At 39.9% G+C, this 15,060-nt stretch overlaps 1 pseudogene; it reads left to right on the forward strand.

The window, feature by feature from the left end:
* The first annotated feature begins 3 nt into the window (after positions 1-3).
* Positions 4-9,034, forward strand: LOC102515384 (annotated as a pseudogene).
* Positions 9,035-15,060: the final 6,026 nt, after the last annotated feature.

A 15,060-nucleotide genomic window follows, 5' to 3' on the forward strand; every position in this document is an offset into this window, starting at 1 on the left:
TCCATGGTACCAGCCTTTCCACGTAGAAACATCTCCTACTTCACCACCTGCCTTTTCACATATCTGGCCTTCACCACAGGCCAACAGGTCCAAGACCAGCTGCTTTCAAGGTGAGCATCCACTACCTCTTTGGCTACACAAAAAGAATGAAATTAGAACATATTTTCATATGATATACAAAAATAAACTCCAAATTTTTTAAAGACCTAAATGTAAGACCTAAAACCATAAAACTTCGAGAAGAGAACATAGGCAGAACACTGTGACATAGGCCTTAGCAATGTATTTCTGGATCTGTTTCCTCAAGGGAAACAAAAGCAAAAATAAACAAATGGGACCTTAATCAAACTTAAAAGCATTTGCACAGCAAAGGAAACCATCAACAGAAGGAAAAGACAACCTACTGAATAAGAGAAGATATCTGTAAATGATAAGACCAATGAAGGGTTAATATCCAAAATATATAAATAGCTCATAAAATTCAACAGCAAAAACCCAACAATCTGATTTGTAAAATGTGCAGAAGATTTGAACATTTTTCCAAAGAAGACATACAGATGGCCAACAGGCACCTGAAAAGATGCTCATCAAATTAAAACTGCCATGATTTATCACCTCACACTTGACAGAATGGCTAGCATCAAAAAGACAAGAAATAACAAGTGCTGCCAAGAATGTAGAGAAAAATTTACACTGTTGGTAAATTGGTTCAGTCACTATGAAAACAGTAAGGATGTTCCCCCCAAAATTAAAAACAGAATTACAATATGGCCCAGCAATTCCACTCCTGGGTATACAGCCAAAGAAAACAAAATTACTAATTTGAAAAGATACATGCATCCCAGTGTTCACTGCAGTGTTATTTACAATAGACGAGATATGAAACCAATCTAAGTGTCTACCAACAGATAAATGGATAAAGATGTGGGGTACACACACACACACACACACACACACACACAATGGAGTATTACTCAACCACAACAAAGAATAAACTTTTGCCATTGACAGCCTGGATGAATCTGGAGGGTATTAATGCTTGGTAAAATAAGTCAGACAGAGAAAGAAATACTAAATGTTTTCACTTACATGTAGAATCCAAAAAAATAAAACAAATGGGCAAATAAAACAAAAGAGTCAGAGATACAGAAAACAAACTAGCGGTTACCACAGGAGGGATGGGTAGGGGTAGGGGCAAAACAAGGGATGGTCACTAAGAGGCACAAACTATTACGTATAAAATAAACAGCATATAGATATATATAGCACAGGCAAAACAGCCAGTATTATATAACAACCTTATATGAATTATATAAAAATATCAAATTGCTATGATGTATCCTGAAACTAACAAAATATTGTAAGTTAATTATACTTCACCAAGGGAAAAAAAGAAGAAAAGAAAGAACAAACCAGTCTTGTAAAGATGTGAGTAAGAATGCTGTAAGTACCAAACATAAGAATTAGTTCGTCAGTCCCTGAGGTCAGATGGAGGCCTGAGCAACTGGAGTGATGAGCAGAGGAGGAGAGAGGCAGAATTGAGGTCAGGGTACAGAAAGGAGAAGGCCTGATGAGCCAAATAATCTGAAGTACTTCTAGGGACAACAGCTCTTTCCTTTCAGGAGAGTGATATTAGTTCCCAGTAGTGAACAGCTCAGCATTGAGGCTCCTAGTCCCATTCCAGGTCCCATCAGAGCATCAGATAATGAAATTTTGTGGTAAGAAGGACAAATATGGAGACAAAGTATAATTAAGTGATAATTATGGTACTGAGATTCTAAATGGAAAGTCATAATGATCCAAATCCTACAGAAGCAAATTCAAGCCAGGACACTACAGATGTGTGGATCTGCCCGAGTAATTATTTTTCAGAGACACTTGGACACTAACGTGTACATTTCTGCTCTGCCATTATGAACAGTATTTAAACTAAATAGACAACTGAACAGAAAAGACAGTTGTAAGAGGTGGGCTCTGATAAATCCAACACCCTCTACTAACGTTACATTTAGCTTAAAATAGAGTATAATACTGCATGCAATATTGAGTATTGAATATACTCAGTAACATTCCAATACTGAATACAGCTTAATGATATACAGTCTAATATTAAGTTTATAACAAACCATGTAAAAATATGATCACTTTTCTATATAAGCTAATATCTAATACTGAAAAACCAAAGATATCCTGGGACAGGTAAAGCATGTAAATTTGTACACCTACTCTTACAGGAACTAGTTAATAAATGTTTACATGAATAAATGAATGCCTTGGTTTCAATCACTTGTCATTCAATAAAAACACACTATTTTACTGAAATTATTTGATTTACAAATTACTTTGATGTCTCAATTTTTATGACAAAATTTAAGTCTATCTGATATAAGGTATGCATATTTTATTATTTTTATTGACAAAGAAAAAATTATAAAAATGAGGCCTTAACATTAGCAATTCCATTCTAATATATAATTTATTGGGCATTATCATAGGTATACTCAATTTGGGGCATGGATTTTATTTCCATAAAGACAACTTAGGGAAAGTAACAACTGATTTAGGTAGAGTGTTTTGGTAAAAGCTATCATAAAGTACACTTGCCTTCACGAAAGAGTTAAATCATAGGAAAATGCTTGAAAAATATGTCTAAAGATAATACTTCTAGATAACCAGAAACGTTAAAAACAAATCATTGACCCAAGCACATAATATCAACCAACTATGAAGGCAACTGGGCAGTATATCTGGTTGTTTTTCATACCCTGCCTTTTCTTTTCATGAGGTATAAACTACAATCAGTGAAATTCACGTATCTTAAGAATATAACCCAATGGGTTTTGACATATGCTTACACCCTAGAAACAGCTCCTATACCACAGAAACTTCTCTCAGGGCCCATTCCAATCAATATCCTCACCCTTCTGCTTGAGGCAATCACTTTTCTATCACCATAAGCTTAGTTTTACAAGTTTTATAGTCAGTGAAGAGAATAATATTACCACTTAGTAAAAGAAAATGAGCTAATGATAGACACAACCACATGGATTAATCTCCAAATAATCATGCTGAGTCAAAGAAAAACCAGACACAAAACAAGTACATTCCGTGTTATTCCAGTTATAAGAAATTCCAGAAAATTCCAACTAACACTTAGTGACAGAACTCTGATCACTGGCTGTCTGGAGACTGCGGAGAGGATACGCAAGAGGAATTATATATAAATGGGCATAATAAGTAAATGTGGGGGGTATATTCATATGTAAAAACTTACCAAACTGTACACTTTAAATATGTGTAGTTGACTTTTTTCAACTGTATCTCAGTGAAATTTAAAATCATAACTCTCAAATGGAAAATCAGTTTGCTGGATAAGAAAAGTTCACTTTGTACATCACAAGGAACTTATACATTCAATAAGCAACTAAGCATTCATACTTTTTTTTTTTTAACTTAGAAAAGGTTTGACCATTTTTCCTCCAAATAATTTTCTCTAATGCAATTTTCCCCTCCTAATTCCAATTCCATGTGTGTCCAAATTCTATGCTGTCCCACAATAAAGAGGTCAATACAGCTCTTTTTATTTTTTTCACTGAGGACTTTGGTTTATTTCTACTGATTTATCTGCATATTTATGATCTTTTCTCATTGTCCAATCGGTTGTTATGACCTCCAGTGAGTTTTTCACCTCACTTTTTAAATTTCCATTTGACCTCTTTTTAGTTTTCGTTTCTCTACTACGAACACCTATTTGTTTATCCATTATGTCCATCTTTACCCTAAATCTTTAAAATATTTAAATATTGTCTTAAATTCTTTTGACTAAAGGCTCTAGTTAAGTTTTCTTTCAGTTCAAATTAAAATACAATTGTGAATATGTATCATTTTAAATAAGGGAGTAAATGGCTCCCTTATTTTATGTTTTATTTAGTTTCAATACATGGCTCAAAGAGAAAACACTCTACTCTGTAAATCCAAATACTTTCCTTCCTCTGTTTATCAAATATTTTGGACACATGTTATGTGACGTGCACTGGACCTAAAATCATTAGTTCTATGAGAACCATCATATTATTGGAAGAAGGAATTCATTGATCTACCGTATTTTTCAATGGTTTCAATCCCATATTTGGTTATACGTTACTAATTGAGTCACTAAATAAGATGGCAAAAAGTCCAGCTCTACCTTTCGAGTCATTTTTCTTTAATATTTTTTTAACAAGTTGTATGTACCTACTATCTTCTGTTATAAAGAAACAAATAAAATAATGTCTTAGTCCAGATTTGTTCTTAAGTGATGCTCTTTTTGCTGAGGAATAAACCATGAAAAATAAAATGCATGTATCTTAAGAATACAGTTCAATGACTCTGGCAATTATAACAACTACCCACATTAATACATAGAACATTTTCTTCACCCCCAAAATTTTCCTCATTCTTCCTTTTCAGTTAGTTTGCATTCCCCTAGAGGTAACCAGTTTCCAATTTATATTAGCAATGGTACAGATTTGCCTGTTTTTGAAACTCATGGAACATGAAGTCATGTGTAAGTACTCCTTTGCCCCCAGTTACATTCACTCACATAATACATATTTTTAAGATTTATCCATGTTGTTTTACCAATCAAAATTTCACTTTTTAATTGTTAAGTCGTGTTCCACTGTATATAATATAAATATACTATTTCTTTATTCATTTTCAGATTAATAGGCCTTTTGGGTTGTTTTCAAATTTTGGTTATGATGAATAAAGTCTGCTATGAACATTCTTGTGTACAAGTTTTAATGGACATATGTTTTCATTTTCTTAGCTTAATACCTAGAATTGGAATTGCTGTGTCATATGACAGATTTATTTCACTTTATACATCTTTTTCCACTCTTTTAAATCAAACTTAGTTGTGCTTTTAGATATTATAAAAAATATCTTATAAACAACATTCAGATAGCTCTTTTCATACATTCTTACAATTTCTTTCTATCTAATGGAGTTACAGTTAATGGAATTATGGTTTTGTTCAGATCAGTTTAATTCTACTATCTTGGTATTCATTCTCCATTTGTCTCATATGTTATTTGTTCATTGTTCATTTATTTCTACTGCCTTTTGTGCTTGCAGAATAATTCTTATTATTCAATTTTATGTATTTTATTGACTTTTAGCAATAATTTTGTGTGTATGTGTCCACTGTGTGTGTTGTAGTGGTTACCCTACAGACAGCCATACACACACTTAACACAGTCTCAATTCAAATACAATTATACTATTTAAAGAACAATCCAAAAAAAATATAATGGTATAATTTCATTTAATTCCCACTCAAGACCTTGTATATTAGCCATGTTTTCATATTCTACAAATCCCACATCTATTAATATTGTTTTTGCTTTAAACATTCAATAGTCTTTTAAAGAACTTCAGCAATCTCACGAGCCTAAAAAGACTAAAATTAAGAGTTCAAAGGCATAAAGACAGCCAGGACCTAAGAGGCCACGATTCTAGAGAGAAGAGTTCAAAAAACTGAGTCCAGTAGTTTGAACCAGTTTCCCCTTGAGGCATTTGCCAATTTGTAAGTAGAGCTGGCAGAGAAGCTACAACGCAGGGCAGAAAGTAGCTGCTAGGAGTTTGAGAAACCACTCAGGATTTTTGGCCAGTTTCATGGTTCTGGAGAGATTAAAAAATGGGATTAAAGGGCCACCAGAAGGATAGGGTTCTGATAAAACCCCCAAGGGCTCAATTGGACACCACAAAATTTATAGTCTAAGGTTGTGGTTAAACCAGAAAAAAACCAGCCTTACAAAGAATGGAACTCAGCTGTGAATCAGCTCAACCCGTTTGAATTAAAGTAATCCATGCCTTCTCTAATTGCTTGCCGTAAACTAAAGAACTCCTCTCTAGGGAAAGACGTTTCAAGAACCGCGAAAATTTTTACACATACTTTTATTAAGTCAATAAAAAATTTACCAGGTATGCAAACTGAAAGACAGAAAAGGTAGAAAGGTAAAAACTAATAGGTAAAAGGCAGAAAACTAAAAGGGGCAAAAAGGCAGCCAAACTCAGGCCCAGGTGATTCAGAAACTGGTTTTTAGAAAAAGCCTTTAAAATAACTGTGGTAACAGATTACAAGAGGGAGAAATCAACCAGAAAACTGGAATTTATATCAAAAGAATAAAATAGAAATTCTAAAACTAAAAAAAAAACAGTATCTTAAATCAGGAATTCAATGGAGGCCACCTCACATCCCCCAGAATAAGTAAAATCAAAGCAACGTACTTACAGCAGGAGACGGTGGTTCCTGCAGGTGTCGTGAGCGACGCGACGGGTGGCCACGAGGGCAGCAAGGACAGCCCTGAGTGTGTGGCCCCAGGGAAAGTGGCTCGAAACCAGGCCGACGACCTTCCGCAGCAGCGGCCTTTGAGCTCTGGCCTTGGGGAGGAAAGGCGCAGGCGAAGATGCCGGATCTACATCTCCGCCCACCGAAAGGCTCACGTGCTGTGAGGAGGCGGAACCACGAGCCTGGAGGCATACGTGCCCAGCTCTCGCATGCGCACCTTCCTGCACTAGGAGGAGGCGAATCTGCTGGGCTTTGACCTGCAGGGCCCCAAGTTCGAATTTACTGAGGTCATCCTCCCTGGCCGGACGCAGACACCCCCTACCCGACCAGTGCCCCTGGAGGGAGCAGCTCTGGAGGCCGGGTTTGTGTGGGCGCTGCAGGAGGATAGCTGGACTCGCAGGTGGGCGCTTCCGCACCACGCTGCAGAACCGTATGAGGCTGTGGGCGTGGCCAAGAGCAGCCAATTGTCTGGAGAGTTAAACTTAAAAGAGGATGAAGACAATACCTGTTACAGGAAGGATCTCCCCATACAAGCCTGCAGTTAGTGAGGAATGTAGGATCTGGCTTGCACGGTTTACTGTGATACCAGCAAGAAGTGGTTCTATAGGTCATGTTAATGCTTCTACCAGCCACATCGTAAATCACCTCTGAGAGCAAAATGCAAAAAGGCGACTCTGCATAGCATGGACTGTGGAGGAAAAGGTCCAGGAGTGTTACAACTGCGGCTGCGTCAGGGCCTCCTTCCTGGCTTCATTCCTGCGGAAGCCACCCGGGTCGTGGGGCTGCTTTGCAGGCAGCCCCACACCAGTCAGAGCAGCATCAAGTTAGTCAACTGGGATGGCTGACATGGCAGCACCTGATCCAGGACCACTGCTTCCTGTCCTGCTTGGTCATCATGCCCTCTGAGCAGGAACACCTGTGAGCTCGCAGATTACCAGCAAGTAGATGAGCCAGCTGGAGCAGCTCTAGAATGAAAATCCTTCCACCACCTTGGAGGACCTGGAGAAGCCAGTGGTGACAAGGGGCCCCAGCACATGAACGTGGTATGAGGACTCTTATCAGTAACAGGAGATATTTGGCCCTCTGGTCAACCTGGAAGCCAACTACCGTAAGAAACTGAAAGAGTCCCAGACTCAAGGTAACATCACTGTCAGGTGGGACCTAGGCCATAACAAGAAGAGAATTGCCTTCTTCACTTTGCCCAAGACTGACTCTGGCAATCAGTATTTAGTAATAACTTGGTTAAGAAACATGTGGCTCATGCAGGGGCATAGGATTTGCCTGTGGTTCAAAGGGGACCTGGTGCCCCTGTCGAAAAGGATGGGCCAACGTCATCAGAGTCCCTGATAACTATGGCAACAAGCTCACCACTGAGCTGCAGAGCAGTGTGGGCACACTGTGGAGAGACTCTTAACTTCCGGGTGGATTTCATGTGGAAGTCAGCCTCATTTGACATGCTGCAGAGTGTTGAAAACATCTGCTGTGGAAGAAACCTCCAGGGGCAGGCTACATTTACCGTAAACTGCTAGGTGTGATAAAAAAAAGTGACAGCTGCCCAAACACTTCACAGCACCAGGGCTCCTTGACTGCCACCACTCTCAGGCTGACTCCCTGAAGACCGTGCTGCAGAGGCTGCTGAGCCAAATCAGGGGACCACCAGGCACACGGAAGATGGTCCCCTCAGCCAGTCATCTACCATCTGGCTCAGCAGGGTGCTGGTCCTGTGCTGCAGCCATGGCTCAGCTGACCAAGGAGATCCACAGACCTGGTTGGAAGTCCTGTAGCTCTGCCCCAAGGCAGAGCGTCAAAGTCATTGATTCCCCACTGTCATTGCTGACCTCACACAACCAGACATGGCACATGGGTAGCGATGCAGAGCTCCAGAAACTGCAGTAGCTGAAAGACAGGAATGGGGAACTGTCGTCTGTGCACCAGAGGCACACTACAGAAAGGCTGCTGCTCATGAGCGCAGATGTCATCGGCTGCATGTGTGGGTGACCAAGGCTTGCCAAGATGCATTTCCACTTCTTTTTAATGGATGAAGTCACTCAGGCTGCTGAGCCCCAGAGGGCATGGTCCCTGTGTCCTAGGAGCCAAGCAGCTGATCCTCGTGGGTGATCACTGCCAGCTGGACCCCGTGGTGATGTGCAGGAAGGCAGCCAAGGCTGGGCTGGCCCAGTCACTCTTTGAGCACCTGGTGGGGCTAGGCATTCATCCCGTTTGTTGCATCTGCCTCTGGTCCAGTATCTGATATATCCTTCATTCAGTGCCTTCCTGTCCCACATCTTCTACAGAGGCGCTTGTCAGAACAGCAGTGGGTTGTATGAACATGTTCTGTGTGACCCAGGGCCAGGAGGAGATCATCAGTTCAGGCTCCTACCTAACAGGACAGAGGCTGCAAACAAAGAAAAGATCATGATAAAGCTACTGAAGACAGGTGCCAAGCTGGGCCAGATTGCCATCATCATGTCCATCATCATGTCCTATGAGGATCAATGCTCCTCCAGAGCAGTACATGCAGTTCAGTGACTCCCTGCCCACCAGGCCCTACCAGGAGGTGGAGACTGGCAGCATGACTGTTATCTCAGGGGCTCGAGAACAATTTTATCGTCTTCTCCTGTATGTGGGAAAATAAGCACCAAAGCATTGGATTTTTTAAACAACCCCAGCTACCCCACCGTGGCCCTGACCAGAGCATGATATGGGCAACACAAAGATCCTGTCCAAGCAGCCGCTCTGGAACTACCTGCTGAATTACAACCACCTGCTGGGGGTTAGGGGTGGGACCTAGGTGAGGGCTGTACAATTTGCAGGAGAGCCTCATACAGTTCAGCAGGCCCAGGAACCTAGTCAGGAGGAGAGGGAGTTGGGGGAGGAGAGAGCAGAACATAGGTCCTGCCACGGAGGACTGCCTACCAGCCAGCCCCACCATCTCTGCTGCCAAGCAGGCCCAGAACTCAAAGTGTCCATACCTGGGTCTGCAACCAGGGTGGAGCAAGGAAGACCCTCATCTCAGAGGAGTCCTTTCCTCTATTCTTTTCTTTTTCTCTTTTATTTAAAGGGAACTACATTTTAGCAGGAAAAAAAAAAACCAAAACTTCACATTTCTGTGCCCAGGCAGGCTCCTTGCAGGTGACAGCTGTGCTAAGCAGTGCCCCACGGAGGTGTGCTATCCACACCGGCTCTGAAACCACAGGCGTCACACTGCCTCTGCTCTAAGAGGGTTTCCATTTAAAGAAAATACATGTTTGGGAGGCTTCTATTTGCTTTTTAGTCTTTCAAAGAAGTACTGAAATACTTTCCTAAATTTGTCTCCCAAATCTTAGTGGTAGACCTGGGTGATGTGAGTAGCTTCCAGAAATGAAGTTTAAACAAACCAAACAAGTAGAGATTAGGATAAACACCTGTGATACAATTGCAAGAAGAATTTTTGTTTTCAGTTTTAGCTTCCAGTGGCTTCTCCCTGCACATCAGGGTGGTGAGGGAGCAGCATTCGGGGCCAGGCAACTCCATTCTCCCTGGGACTCTGGGAAGCAAAGTGCTTCTCAGGGGCAGTGGGCTCACTCTTCACTCACTGCCCCCCATCCCCAATAGGGGACTCAGGCTAGTCTGCCAGGAAGGTGGCTATTTCCTGGGCAGTGGCCTCTTCCTGCGGGGTCCTTCCTGAGGATTTGGCAGAAGGCAGCAGCCAAGAGGGCCCATCCCTACCCCTAGTGGGGCACCCACAGCCCCTATGGACAGTTAGACACGCTGAGCTCCATGCCCTCCTTGTTGCCTGCCGAAGTCCCTCTACCCATGGATGCAGTTTCCATAAGGTAGAGTTACTTCTGCTTTGGGGGAAAAGGATTAAGTTTCAGAAATAATTTGGTCCTGAGCAGAAGAAGCTTAGAGGAATTTGTCACTTTGGCAAGTAGAGGGGTCATCCTCCTGGGTTTGCGTAGCTGAGCGCGCCAGACCCGAGCTCCTCATGCACCGAAGCTGGGACATTCATCTCCCTAGTGACCACCTAGCTGGGGACTATCCTCTGCCTACCCAAGCTCTGGTGATCCTAACCTCCCCAGATTCCCCTTTCCAGTGCATCTGACACTGGCCCTTATCCCAAAGACTCCAGATTCCAGCTTATACATGGGAGAGATGGAGACACACAGGCCACTGTTCTTCTGGCAAGGATGCTGACTTACTACCAGTGCTGTAGGGCTTTGGCCCCCTTTCTTTGGTAGGCAGTATAGAGGCATGCTTTTGCCTCCTCTCCGTGCTGTTTTCTTTGTTCTCCACTTTCATAGCAGTGGTTACTCTTGAGTTTTCTAAATTGAGGAGCAGCTGTACCACACAATGTAACTTTTGATTTTTGGCCAATTTGTTCTAAGCTCTTTTGTCATCAATAAAATCTTAATAAGAAACAAAAAAATTACTTATAACAATGACAAGGTTGTAAGTGACAATGACAAAGTAGAGTAACTAGGATTCTTATACTTTGTTAGTGAATATACAAAATGGTAAAAAAACAACAACAACAACAAAAAAACACTTTGGAAAAAGATCTGACAGTTTATTATAAAACTAAATGCATTTTTACCTATGATCCAGCAAGTCCATTCTCAAATATTCAAGAAAGAGAAATGAACAATCACAAAAAGAAATGTACAAGGATACTCACAGCAGCTTTGTCATAGTAGCTCAAAACTGGTCAGTTCAATTGTCTGTCAAGAGAACAGATTAAAAATAAATTGTGAACTATCCATACAATGGAACAATCCTCAAAAATAAAAGAGAATAAGCTACTGTTTTGGGGTTGAACTATATCCTCCAAAAAGATATGATGAAGTCCTAACCCCGAAGTATCTCACAATGTGACCTTACTTGGAAATGAGGGTTTTATAGAGGTAATTAAGTTAAAATGAGGTCATTAGGGTGGGCTGTAATCCAATATGACTGGTATCCTTATGAAAAGGGGAAATTTGGACACAGAGACAGACACACAGAGGAAGACGACATGAAGATACACAGTAAGAAGACATTATCCGCCTGTCATGAGGCATCTTTGAGCCAAGGAATGCCAAAGGTTGCTGACCAACACCGAAAGCTGGAAGAAGCAAGGATGACTTCTCCTCCAGAACCATCAGAGAGAGCAAGGCTCTGCCAATGCCTTGATTTCATCCTCTAGTCTCCAGAACTGTGAGACAATAAATTTCTGTTGTTTTAAGCCACTCAATGTTTGATACTTTTTTACAGCCGCCCTAGGAAATTAATACAACTGCTAATATAGTTAACAACATGCATCTCAAAAGCATCATGTTGTGTAAAAAAGCCTTACATAAAAGATACATACTGTATGATTCACTTTATATGAAGATCTAGAACAGGCAAAACTAACCTGTGGTGGAAAAAAAATTAGAATAGTGCTTGCTTATGGGTGTGGAAGTTGGGACTGGCTGGGAAGGGGCTTGGCTGATGATAATGTTCTATTCTTGGTAGAGGGTTGGGTTGCACAAGTGTTTGCATTTATCAAAACTCAGTAAGTGAATATTTAAGATTTGTACATTTCATTGTATATAAATTCTACCTCAAAAAAAAAAAAACTACTATCAACAAATACTGAATTCTAGCTAATGGTATGCATGCTGAGGTATTTAGAAGAAAGTGTAGTGATGTCTACATTTTATTTTGAAATGCATTAAAGAGTAAGTGGACTGATGAATGTACAGGCAGATGGTTAGGCAGATACATAATAATGCAAGTATAATGTGATATTAATGACAGAATCTAGTTGGTGGACATCTGGCTGTTTAATGTGAAATTCTTTCAACTCTTCAGTGTGTCTGAATATTTTTTATAATAAAATTTTACAGAAAAGAAAGAATCCAATAAAGGAATTTAGCAGAAAATTAGACATAGCTAGAGAGAGGTTTAGTCAGGCTGAAGTGTAGAATTTTAAAAAGAATTAAAAATATGGAAAGGGACAGAAGTAATTCTAGACTCAGGAATAAAGACTGACACAGGTATAATTGGAGTTCTAGAGGCAAAGAAGAAGGAGAATGCACTAGACGCAGTTCTTACAAAGATAATTTTTGAGAATTTTTCAAAGCAGGTAAAAGACTTCAAGCCACAAGTTACTACAATGAACCTCAAGCATTTTCTTTGAATACAAAGGAAAATAAAACTAGGTACGTCTTGTTAAACTGTTGAAAAACAAAGATAAAAACCCCTTAAAGCATTCAGAGGAGCAACAATAAGATGGAGAACTGACTTCTCAGTGGAATGGCATCTTTAAAATGAGGCACATGGCGAGAGCTGGCATTTACTGGGCTCCTATTACATGCTGGGCTCTGGGCTAAACCCTTTAAAAACATCGTCCCATTTAATCCTCATACTCTCCCATGAGGTAAACTAATATCCCCATTTTCATAAAAAGAAATTGAGGATTGGAAAAGTTAATTATTTGCATGAAGTCAGACAGCTGAGCAGTAGTAAAGATTTCAATTTTATTCTGACAGACTCCAAACATATTCATCTTATATATTATGCTTCCTCCCATATTATAAGTGTTTTGGTTATTTTTCTGTACTCCTGTGCATCTGCCAAAGCTCCAGATCTCAGCATTCCCTGATACGGCAATCCCCCTGCCAAGTTTTGTAGTGGCTATGAAAATATGCTTGGGGTTAATACTGAAAAAGGAGAGAGGAAGAGAGAAACTGAATGTGGTAGGCCACTAGTATCTAATAATGGATAACAAGGATACAGATCACATTATTGTATGGTACTGAAGCACTGACTGTAGAGAGAATGCATTTAATTGGCATCTTTTATTTGAATACAGTATATCTAGTCTCCCATTTTGACACTGTAGTAGATGACTGAAATGCTACCTTCTGTCTTGTTAGCACCCTAATGTAGGAGTGTATATTATTAGAGGAAATTGACAAGGTGACGAGCTGTCACTTTAGCTAACAGAATATCCTATTTTTAATGAATATTATTTCATAAGGAAATGTGCTGATGACAGCTTACTTCAGTGGAAACTGGTGATGCATAACCTTTTTGCTAGACAACATTATATCAATAGTGACTATACCTAAAACACTATGCTAGATAATAGAAATGAATTTGCAAGAATAATTTTAATAAATAAATACACAGAGTAAGCAAACGTATTTTTGATATACTGTGTTAACATATATATAGAGAACATTTTATGGGGAATATATTTTTATGACAAGATAGTAATTTATATCACAGTAATATTTTGTTTTTATATATTTTTAAGCCTGTGTTAAGATATAAGAATGCGTCTTCAGAATAAATTTACACATGTGTAGATGAGTGTACAAATGTGTGTGTGTGTATATATATATAATATATATATATATTATATATATATATATATTATATACTGACATGCATACAGATGAAAAATTCCTCAGTCAGTACTTACATAAATTATATCCAATCTGGCATGTAAGCAGTGAAACCCCACTGATTACTACAATTAGGAGAGCTAAACTAGTTCTATTATTTTTATTTTGTAATCTTGGGAAAGTCCTTTAATCTCCTATTTAAGATGACTTTACTTATCAGTTAAAAATGAAGAAAATAATATTGCCCTACATAATTCACAAGGTGGTCAGGAGGCTTTTAAAAGAGTTAATGTGTATGAAAGAAACACGATACTACAAAAAGATATTATACTTAGGTATATAAGTATGTATTATTACATTATATGTAACATATATATTAAATACAATTACATATATAAATAAAAGTATCATGATGTGGCCTGAATTTGTCTAGGAGTCATCCACTTATGAGTTCAAATAAGGCCATGTTAACAATGATAGCTGAATTTCACTACTCCACTGCCCATATGTTAATGAAGCCACCTCAAAATATGACCCAGCTTGATCTAGGAGAGCGAGGAGGAGTGGAGTTTTAGGAGCTCATAGATGGTCTTCGCATGTTCCATGTTCTCTTGCTCACTAACTCGTTCATGAAGACAGCAGAGGTCCTTGCAGGGACACTCTGCAGCGCACCTGCCCAACGGCAAGAACAACATCTACATCCCGGCACCATCCTCCAGTGGCCACAAAGTGGTCAGTGTCCAAAGAGCCAGAGTGCAGCTGTGCTCCTTCTCTTCACACAAAGAGAGAAAATGCCTGTCACACTGGTAATTTCCAAGTCACTCTTGTTACACTGGCAAGAAGCTGTATTTCTAAGTGCCATCTGTTCGTTCCTGCAGGACCCTGTCAGGAGTTTACACTTATAGCTAAAGTCGAAGGCAGGCAATGCTGTTTTTGCCATTCTTTCCAACCTCTCCCTTTGCTTTCTCCCTATATATGCAAGCCCTTGTCTCATTTTCCTTTAACCAAAAAATATTTTTAAGTGGTATCCTGTCTGGCATATTTCACTAGTTTCCAATACATGGCTAGAAACATCTGAAATCCAATTGGGAGCACTTCACGCTACTGCTACTCGTTGCTGTGTAACAGACTGCTCCGAATTTCAGTGACCCATAACATTAATCATGTTTTGCTTGTCACTGTTCTGTAGGTTGGCTGGGTGGAAGCCTTGCTGGTCTTACTGAGCTTACTCACATAGCTGAAGTCAGCTGAGTTCACTGGGGCTAAGCTCAGCAGGGGAACTGGGGTGGCTGGGCCCCCTGCTTTCCTCATAGTTTCTGGTCACTTAGTAGTCTAGGCTAGGATTCCTTTAACAGCAACAAGAGTGTACCA

Source organism: Camelus ferus, chromosome 3, assembly GCF_009834535.1.
Source record: "Camelus ferus isolate YT-003-E chromosome 3, BCGSAC_Cfer_1.0, whole genome shotgun sequence".
Taxonomy (NCBI): domain Eukaryota; kingdom Metazoa; phylum Chordata; class Mammalia; order Artiodactyla; family Camelidae; genus Camelus; species Camelus ferus.